At 63.5% G+C, this 9,324-nt stretch overlaps 1 long non-coding RNA gene across 1 annotated transcript; it reads right to left on the reverse strand.

The window, feature by feature from the left end:
* Positions 1–221: 221 nt before the first annotated feature.
* LOC116156009 (uncharacterized) lies at positions 222–9,027 on the reverse strand. Its single transcript, XR_004139900.2, has 3 exons — positions 8,884–9,027; positions 989–1,204; positions 222–900 (listed from the first exon to the last, which is right to left on the reverse strand). It is a non-coding gene; the product is annotated as an uncharacterized LOC116156009 (long non-coding RNA).
* Between the last annotated feature and the right edge of the window lie 297 nt (positions 9,028–9,324).

The raw sequence follows: 9,324 nt of genomic DNA on the forward strand, positions 1-9,324 counted from the left end.
GGGCTGTGTCGGGCACTGTCATGCCCTGGGCGTGTCCTGGCCCCCTGACCCTGGTCATCAGAAAGGTCATCAGAAAGCCCCCCACCGGCCCCCCAGCTGTTGTGTCATTTCATTCCCTCATGTGTACGTGTTTTTTATTAAGTTCCCTCAAGACCACCGGTGTGACCCCCAAGCAGCCCAGACGAGCAGCAGCACACGTGGTGGAGGCGCCAGCTGTAAGGTTTCCACGCTGCGGTTCACACGGAATCAGCTTTATTGGTATTTCTGATCAGAAAATCCACTCAGACTCATCATCACAAGTGCAGTGACGCTGTCAGAAGCAGCTCCCCCCCAACCCCTGACAGTCGCTCCTCCCCCAGCTTTTCGGCACATCAGACCCTCATGGCTCCACATCTAGACTCAGACCCACCCCCACCCCACCCCTGCTCCACAGTGGCCCCAGGGGACTGTCCCAGCTCCTGTTCCGGCACCTTCTGTAACTCTTTAGGGCTGCCCCAGCGAGAGTCACCACAGAGCTGGGATCTGCACAGCACCCCCCACCATGTGGGGGCGCAGACCAGCCGGTGGGTGGGGCTGGACCACGCCGTCCACTGCTCCAGGGCACACACAGAAGCAAAGGTTACCCACTGCCCCAACCCTGGCCAGAGGAGGAGGGCCAGGACCCCCTTGCCTCGGGGTCCCTGATCCTACGTGAGGGACGTGGAGGCAGGTCCAGACACAGGTTGGCGGCCGGAGCAGGCTCTGCGGGCGGGAGGACCTCGCCGCCCCGTTTTCCCATGCCCTACACCTCTTTAGGCCCGACCCTCAAAGAAGTATATGCATAGGAAAAAGGAACAGCGAGCAGCGTGCTGCAGGTCCCGGGAGGGTCCGTGCGGGGTCCGCGGGGTCCGTGGGGACAGGCTGTGGGAACAGAGGCCTGTGGGTGTGAGCAGGGCGGGCCGAGCCGGCCTGAGGAAGAGGCAGGGAGGGCGCCTGGCCTCTGCCTTACCTGGTCAGCCTCGGGGTCCGGGTTCTCAGGGGCCGGCGGGGCGAGCGGAGCCTGGGAGCGCAGAGGAGAGTCCGAGTCCAGGTCCCGGAGCTCTGCCGCAGCCGGCCGTGCACCGCATTTATGCCACACAGAGGCCTTGGCGGGCAGCGCACAGAGCAGCGGCTGTCACATGTGGTCCAGGGCCACGCTGTGCCAAGGACCCCGCCACCCCCGCACCTGCGAGATTGGGGCACAAAGAGCTGCTGTGAGCAGGGTGCTGGGCCTCAGCCCTGGGGCAGGCTGACGGCAAGGCCCCCGGGGCCTGGGGGCTGCAGGCCGAGACCTGGGACCAAGCCAGCGCTGGCCACAGCCTCCTCCAAGCTTATCTCCCAGTGCGCTCCTGCTGCGTCATGGCCCAGAAGGCACACGCGGGGGCAGAAGCAGCATCAGGGGCTGCATCTCTCCCCTCCCCGTCCGCCTCCCAGCTGGGGGATGGCAGGGCCTTCAGCCTGCGGCCCGGGCACGGAGCCCCAGGACCCCTGCCCCAGGGAGGCTGCCTGGGCCTAGGGCTGCCCAGGAGTCCAGAGGATCTGGTGTGAGAGCCCTTCCGGGCCTACACTGCCTGATGTGGGCTCAGCTCTGCTCCCAGGGCCCTGCTGGGAAGACTGCAGGACGGGTGGGGGAGACAGCCGCGGGGACCGCTGATCAAAGACCCAGGGCTTCCCAGAGAGACACACACAGACACTCTCCCACTCAGGTGCCCCAGGCCCAGGGGCCCCAGGCAGGACAGCTCAGCTCCCTGCCCATGTGTGGAAACTGGTGCCCAGTCAGTACCCGCTGGATAGCAAACATCTGGGTCCATGTGGACGTGCCCACCACTCTGTTCACAGAAATTCCTGACCTGTGGGGAACGGTAGAGGTGGTGGCCTGAGTCTGAAACGGATCGACCATCAGGTCCCCCACCTGCCCCCTGGGTCCCAGGGTCCCTCCCGTGCAGCACCCACAGCCCTCTGCCCTCCTCCACCCCAGGGGTGGCCTGCACCTCCCCCTTCTTGACTGGGGAGTCCAGAGAGTCCACTGGCCCTCCCTCCCTTTGCCCTGCAGCCGGCTCTGAGGTGCACGTGTGTGTGTCTGTGTCTGCGTGTGTCTGGGTGTCTCTGTGCGTGTCTGTGTGTGGTGTGTGCAGCAGCCCCTCGGGCTCTCACCCCACCTGTGTGTGGTTGGGGGCTGTTGTATCAAACCCCCACCGAGGGGTGGGCTCCTGGACAGACAAAGGCTGGGGAGGGTACAGGAGGACGTGTGAGGGAAGCGAGATGAGAGAGACCACCCGTCCCGTGGACACACCAGGGACCCTGCTGGCCTGGCCCAGTCCTCTTGAAACACCCTCACCATGCCTGGGCCCACTGGGGCCAAGGGTATGACTGAGAAGCTGCAGACCCCGGGTTGGGCGGACCACGGCCAAGACCCCTGCTCCCGCCAGGAGCTCGTCCTCCAGTGACGGGTGCAGGGCCATGAAGACCCCAGTGGGCAGTTTCCCGGGGCTCTCCTGGACAAGCAGCAGGGGCTGGAGCAACCTCTGGGCTGGATGCCCCCTGAAGGGGCTGTCAGACCCCAACGTCAGCTGAGCAAGGTCAGAGTGGGACCCTCAGTGGAGAAGGAGCCCCTGGAGAGCTCAGAGGCCCTGGGGGGCCACCTGCTGAGTCTCAGGCTGGTGAGGGAGGCCCCCCACTCCAGTGGCAACTCCAGGACCGTCTCCTCGGGCCTCTGGTCTCTGAAGAACCACTCAGGGTTCTGCTTCCCACAACCCGGGCCCCATCCTGAGCCTCCATCTCCATCAATGCTGCCTCCCTCGGCTTTTGGGAAACAAACTTGTGCGCTTGACCTCAGGGCGCTCGAGTGGGTGGTGGGTGGCGGGCAGGAAGGAGCAGATGGACAGAGACAGGGAGCCCAAGATGGGATGGATGCGGACATCCTAGACAGCTCTGACCTTTGGGTTCTCTGCTTGGCCTTCTTAACCATCTCTTCCTGATTATTACATCAATGCCTGCTAGTTAAAATCCACTTTTAAAATCCAGAAAAGCACAGAGAGACCATGACAGGCAGGGGTGCAAGCTGAGCCTTTCTGGCCCCGCCCCTGGGTCTCCCATGTGTTCTTCGTGCCACCACCTGAATTCTCTGCCTCCAGCTTCCTCCCCAGTGTTGGAGGCCAAAGAGCTCCTGGCGGGCGGGCAGCCGGGGCCCTGCCCGCTGAGCCTGGGGGCTTGTGTGGGAGGTCGGCTATGGGGAGGGGGCTGGACTGAAGGCCACAGGGAGCCAGGCTCTGACATGGCAGAGTCTGTGTCCGGGTAGAGCTAGTCACAGGGAGGAGGAGGCTGAGGGGCTGGGCCCTCAGTGGAGGTTCCCTCCCAGCCAGCCCCCCGGCCAGAGCCCCTGGAGAGCCCACACCCTCGGGTTGCAGTCCCTCAGCCCCCTCAGCCCCCTCGGAGGCTTGCACTGCAGATCCGGATGTGAACTCAGGGCCAGATTCCACCAGGAGCTTCCTCCCCTAGGAGGGCCCCAGCCGGTGGACTCGAGGCCTGCTTGCTGCCCGACAGGTGCACCTCAAGTGACTGCCCTGTCCGAGCTGCCGCACCGCCCCTCGGCGCTTTGAGCAGACCCCAACCCCAGAGCAGGATCTCAGGCCCCAGGGCAGCCCCGCCCTGCTCACTGGCCGCAATGCCCACGCCCAGCTGCCCAGGGGACCCTGGTGGACTTTTCTAGGAGCTGACTAGACAGGACAGGCTGGGTGCAGCCACCTCCCCAGGTAGTGAAGATGGTCCCCACTGGGCAGACAGAGGCTGGATGCCAGAGAGGTGGATGAGGGGCCAGGCTCCTGTGGAGTCCTGACCACCACTCCGGGGCCGCCAGTCAGACCCCCACCCTGGGAACCCTTCCCACCTGCCAATGTTTGGGAGTCCACACGGGCCCGGGCACTGTGTCCTGATCCCTGTCACCTGGGGCAGGGCCCCCTGCGGGGTCCAGCCAAACCCTGGGCACCAAAGACCCCAAGAGTGGCCCCCAGAACACAAAACTGACTGGGCCTGGCCCTCCCTTGCCCACGAGACAGAAAGTATCCTTGCTGGCCGGGAGGACGTGCTTGGCGCGGAGTTGACTGGTGATAAGGGGTGTCCTTCGGGACTGCGCCTCCTCCCTGCACTCCGTGCCTGGCGGGGCTGAGGGTGCCGCAGCTGTCCGCTCAGCTCAGGGTGCAGCTTGCTGCCCCTAGAAGGTGCCTGCCTTTAACCCTTGGTGGGTTCTGCCAGCCCACTCCAGAGAGGGCGGACTGTGGAACCAAGCCCTGTCTCTGCCCTGCACCCACACTGCCTGCACCCCCGGGAGTCACCGCAGCTCCCTGGGTTATGATCCACTGACTCTCTCCACCCCAGGGGCAGGCAGGCTGGGTCAGTGGCCCCGACAGTGGAACAGCTTAGGCCTGGTGGCAGCTCACCACAGCTGTGCTGTGTGGGTCCACCCCTGGCCTCAGTGTCCCTACCTGCCAAAGGAAGCCTTGCAAATGGCCGCGCTCTCTGGAGGCGTCAGGTTAAAGCGGCGGCGGCCCTGCAACACGGCAGCTCTAGATGTCTGGCCGAGGGGGTGGAAGCACTGCCCCGATAGACTGGAAACCTCTCCAAGGCCCCCATGCAGAGAAGTGGGGGAAAACCCAGGTGGCCTGTCGGCCACGTAGACTGTAGCCAGGGGAACACGGCTGTGGTACAAATTGTGCAGTTTATCTGAAACTGGACTTTAACTGGGTGTCCTGAATTTTAATTTCTAAATCTGGTGTTTCTACACCCTGTGTGTGGAGGGGGCGTGGGCTTGAAGAGGCAGGTGACAGGACCCAGGTCTGGGCCGAGATCCCGGCAGGCGGCCCCTGGAGACTTCAGGGCACTGGGCTTCCGGAGCCCAGATCCTGAGCCGGGCAGGCTCATGACCAGCATGACGTGGGCAGAGGCCCCTGCAACCCTGGGCCTGTGGGAAGCTGGGTGGGTGCTTGGTCCCCAGGACGGGGCACAGGCTGGGCCGTGCGGGGAGTTAGCAGCTCTGAGGGTCTGGTGGGCCAGCGGGAGAGGCAGGAGGGGCAGCAAGGAGTTAAGCCGGGCCTGGGACCTTCCCTCTGCGTCAGGGTTTCAAGGCTGCGCCTCTGTGACTCCCTACCCGGGGAGATAATCTTGGCTTATGATATTTTCTTTCTCCTCTCCGGGTGTATCCGGGGCCCTCCCACGCCAAGGGAACGTTCTTCCACCCTCCAAGGCCACGGCGCGGACGGCCCTTTCCAGGGCACCCCGACCCGAGGGAGGACTGTGGCCACCTTGTCCAGACTGCTGAGCTGGCATAGCACCTGGCCCAGAGCTGGGAATAGTGCACACACGTGCCCACTCCCCCTGGGTCAGACCCCAGGCTCAGCCCAGGTCCCCAGCCCCTGGCCTTGGCCCCAGCACGGTCACCACTGCCCACAACTTGGGGTGGAGGTCTCTTTCTCACTGAAGGCCCCAGTGAGGGCTGGGCCTCGGGTTTGGGGAGGGACCAGTCACTCTCAGGCCTCTCCCCTCGGTAGCTGCCCCCAGCCCCATGGTCTTCTGCGTCCTCAGCCTGATGACCCCTGGGGAGATGCCTCTCCTCAGGCCGGCTCAGCGTCCCTGACCCAAGGCCCCTGGGGGTCCCCGCAGCTTCTGGAGGACCCTCAGTAGAGGCCTGGGTGGGGTCAGTCCAGGGTTGCGAGTGCTGGGGGGCACAGGTCACGTCCTGCCTCCACCAGCCTAGCTCCCACTTTGCTGAGGAGGAAACCAAGGCCCAGATCTACAGGGAGAGCCTCGCTGCCCAAGGACCTGGGCCGGCCAGGGCCAGAACCAACACCCTCTCGGCTCCAGGTGCCTCCCAGGGACCCCTTCCCACTCTCCTGGTTGACGGAGAAGCCGCATGGCCTGGCTGGGCGGGTGGGTGCTGTGGGGGCACAAGCAGCCCACGGGACTCACTACCCCGACCTGGGGGAGGGCGGGGGAGGCTGAGTGGACCCTGAATCTGTGGACGGGCTGGGCTGGGGCTGACCTGTCGTGGCTGCCAGGGCGGAGGACCGTGTGGGAGGGAGGCCTGAGACCCTCCTTCTCCAGGCAGCCTTGGATCACAGACAAGACCCAGGCCGGAGGGTTGGAGCCGGGGACACAGGCAGTGGGAGCAAAGTGGGAGCCGTGCGGGCTGAGTGTGCATGCACGTGTGTGTGTGTGTGAGGGCCTGCAGGTTTGGGGTTGGCGGCCTTGCAGTGGTGGGGGGGGGGGCAGGGGGCAGTGAGGGCCACTTGGTCTCTCCTGAGAGGGTGGGCTTTCCTCTGAGAGCCCAGAGAGGGCTGGGCACCCACTGGCCAGTGGCCCAGCCCGGCTGCACACAGGGCCAGGGCGCCCCAGGGCCAAGGGTCCAGGTGACTGACACTGTGGGGCTGTCCAGTCACGCCACAGCCTACCCTCATCCTGCGTTTCCCCTGCCTGCCCTCCTTGGCCTCCCGGCTCACTTGAGGGATGGATTCGGGTCACAGAGAGCAGGTTCTACTTCATCTCACGTGTGGCATGTTACACTGTGAGGGAGGGACAGGGACAAACACTCCCCCCCCACCCAGAACATGCAGTGGGTGGTGCACAGAGGGGTCTGGGCCTGGGGTCCCCACGCCTCCCCTGGGGTGAGGCCAGGGCTGCTCTGGCCTCTGACCCCCCACAACCCTCTCCTGGCCGGTGGTTCCATTTTTCCTGGTGGGTGAGGCACAGCTGGTGGCCAAGAGGGAGTCTCTCTTAACGAGTGTGTCCTTTTCAGAGTCCACAACGGAGACGGATTTTGAGGACACATGGGAACCAGCAGCAGGACTGCATCTCACAGGCAAGCGTGTTAGAACCACTATTCTCATTTTCCCCAATTACAGAACAGCACAGCGCGACTACAAGAGGGACGGCTCTGCCCCCAAAGGCGGTCACATAGCTGTTTTCTACCTGCCTCTTTTCCGGGCATCTTTCTACTACTTTCTACGTGTGAGCCACGTCCCTTCCACGAGCCCGGAGGCTGGTAGGCAGGCAGGGTTTGAGACCGAGAGAGCTCCCGCCCTGTGGTGGAGGGCAGGCAGCGGGCCCCCGCCCAGGGGTGCTCCGAGGGCCCGCCTGCCTCAGGGCGCGGTCACTGGAGGGAGAATCCTTGTCCAAATGTGCTCATGTGTCCTTTCCTGCACATTCTCAGTGCTTTTATCTAATTTCAGTCAACTCACTCAAAGCTTTGAGCTAACAGGCTGTTCCACGTAAACCTTCAAGTCAGTTTTACAGAAGCAGGCCGTCTGGCCACCTGGCCACCAGCTCCTAATCTTTTGTTAGTCCCTTTTCACACCTCCTGTGCATCCAGGGTGTTTCCCCCTGAAAAATGTGTCTTGGGTGTTACAAAATATTGAATACATGAAGAAGATACGCTGACTGCCCAAGGAGCACACACTGGTGCCCCTTCCAGCTCAGAAACAGCCTCTGACAGCCCAGGGAGCTTGACGGCTGGTTGGACACCCACCCGCCCTGTTTTCTGGAATTCTGAAGTGCCTCATCAGCCATGCCCAGGACGCCTGTTCGCTGGCTCTGCCTTCACAGTGTGCCCAGAACCCACTTCTCAGATCTGCTCTGCTCCGTCCTGGCCCTCGTCCTGCAAGGCTGTGGGGGGGCCTCCCTGACGCCCGGGCCCCTCGGCACTGGGGCAACGGCGACCTGCCCAGCACCCTCCTTCTCTCCCAGGGGAGCCGCTTGGTGGCTCCCTAGCCCACCCGCAGTCCTGGGTGGGGAGCCCTTCGCCCTGGCTCTCTGCCCGGAGCCTTTGCACCGACTGCTCCTCTGTCTGAGCCACCCGCCCCTCGTTTCTTCACACCTTCCCTCCAAAGTCAGGCTTGGTGGCCTTCCCCCAGTCTCAAATGTCAGGCTCTGGGGTGGGCCACCGCCCTCCCACCCCGGCCCCGCGGTTCCCCTATTCATCCTGCTCTCTGAGCTCCTGGCCGCTGGAGGGCCTGTGCTGCGCAGGACACCGGAGCCGCCAGGGAGGGTGGTGCTTCCCCCAGGTCAGCCTGGCCCACACGGCCGGGTGGAAAGGACTTTCCTGCTGTAGCTGGAGCCATGCGGGAGTCCTGGGCCACCTCAGCCTGGAGCCCTTTGAGGCATGTCCACAGCAGCGTTGTGCCTGGCCCAGATGTGGTCAGTGCCTCCCCAGCCTCTCTCACTCACTCAAAACACAACACTCATGAAAACCAACGTGCAAAGACGAGCTGGCGAAGGGGTGGCAGTGGGGGCAGTGGTAGGGGGGCCGAGGGCTCCCACGGGGTGGAGACTGCGTGTTTCCGTGTTTGCTGCCTACACTGGGGCTCGCATCACGGCCAGAGCACTGCCTGCCCTCAGTCAGGTGGCTGGAGGCCTGGAAGGTTTCTGGCTGGCGTGGGAATTTGCGTGAAGCCCTCAAGGCCTTCTGGGGCAGAAAGGTCGCAAGGAAGGCCTTGCCAGACGCCAGGTAGTTAGCTATCAGCCTGCATCACTGCGGGTTGCCAAGTTTTAAGGATCAGGAGGTATGATTTCTGCCCTGGCCACGTGGGGTCACCCTTGGGCCAGCCTGGTGGGGCTCCGAGGGTGGTGGCGGGGTGCGGCCGCCTGCGGGCACGTTTGCTTTCCCGTTTACTAAGGAGGAAGTAAGTAGTCCAGGCTCCCCACTGATCACAGCCCCCGGCGAGCGGGTGGAGCTGGTGGACAAGGTGTGGGACCCGCCAGCCCCACACACTCACTTGCTGGCCCAGTGGGTTTCTAATCACCAGCTCATGTTTACACCTCTGTGCCTCCCAAGGATTTCCCCTTAAAAATGTTTTTAAATTGTTATGAAATATTTACCATGCGCAGGAGGATCTGCCACACGGACCCCCGGCTGGAGACCCAAACGAGCGTCGCGTCTGCTTCCTGGACCGGGGAGGGCAGGCTGACGCCTCTATAACCCTGTTAATTCACAGGGGACTGTTTCTTTGCCGCATGGTTTACAGCAGGAGGAAGCTGGAGTGACCTGACTGAAAGCCAGACACTAATTGGAGCCCGATGCCAGCAACGGGGAGGGGCTGGTGGCGAGTGACAAGAATGGGTCGGGGTGGCCTCAGGTTCCCCTGGAGGCTGACTCCTGAGGAAGAGCCTTAAGCCGCAAGAGAAAGGAATCCGGGCCCTCAGTGAGACCGGAGGGAAGGGGGCAGGGCGCAGCCATTCAAGGAATGACAGCAATTAACACCAAAATGGTGGAAGGTTCAACCCCCAGTAGGCCTTGAGGATTGAGATGGCGGGAGGTTT

Source organism: Camelus dromedarius, chromosome 8 (genome assembly GCF_036321535.1).
Source record: "Camelus dromedarius isolate mCamDro1 chromosome 8, mCamDro1.pat, whole genome shotgun sequence".
Lineage (NCBI taxonomy): Eukaryota > Metazoa > Chordata > Mammalia > Artiodactyla > Camelidae > Camelus > Camelus dromedarius.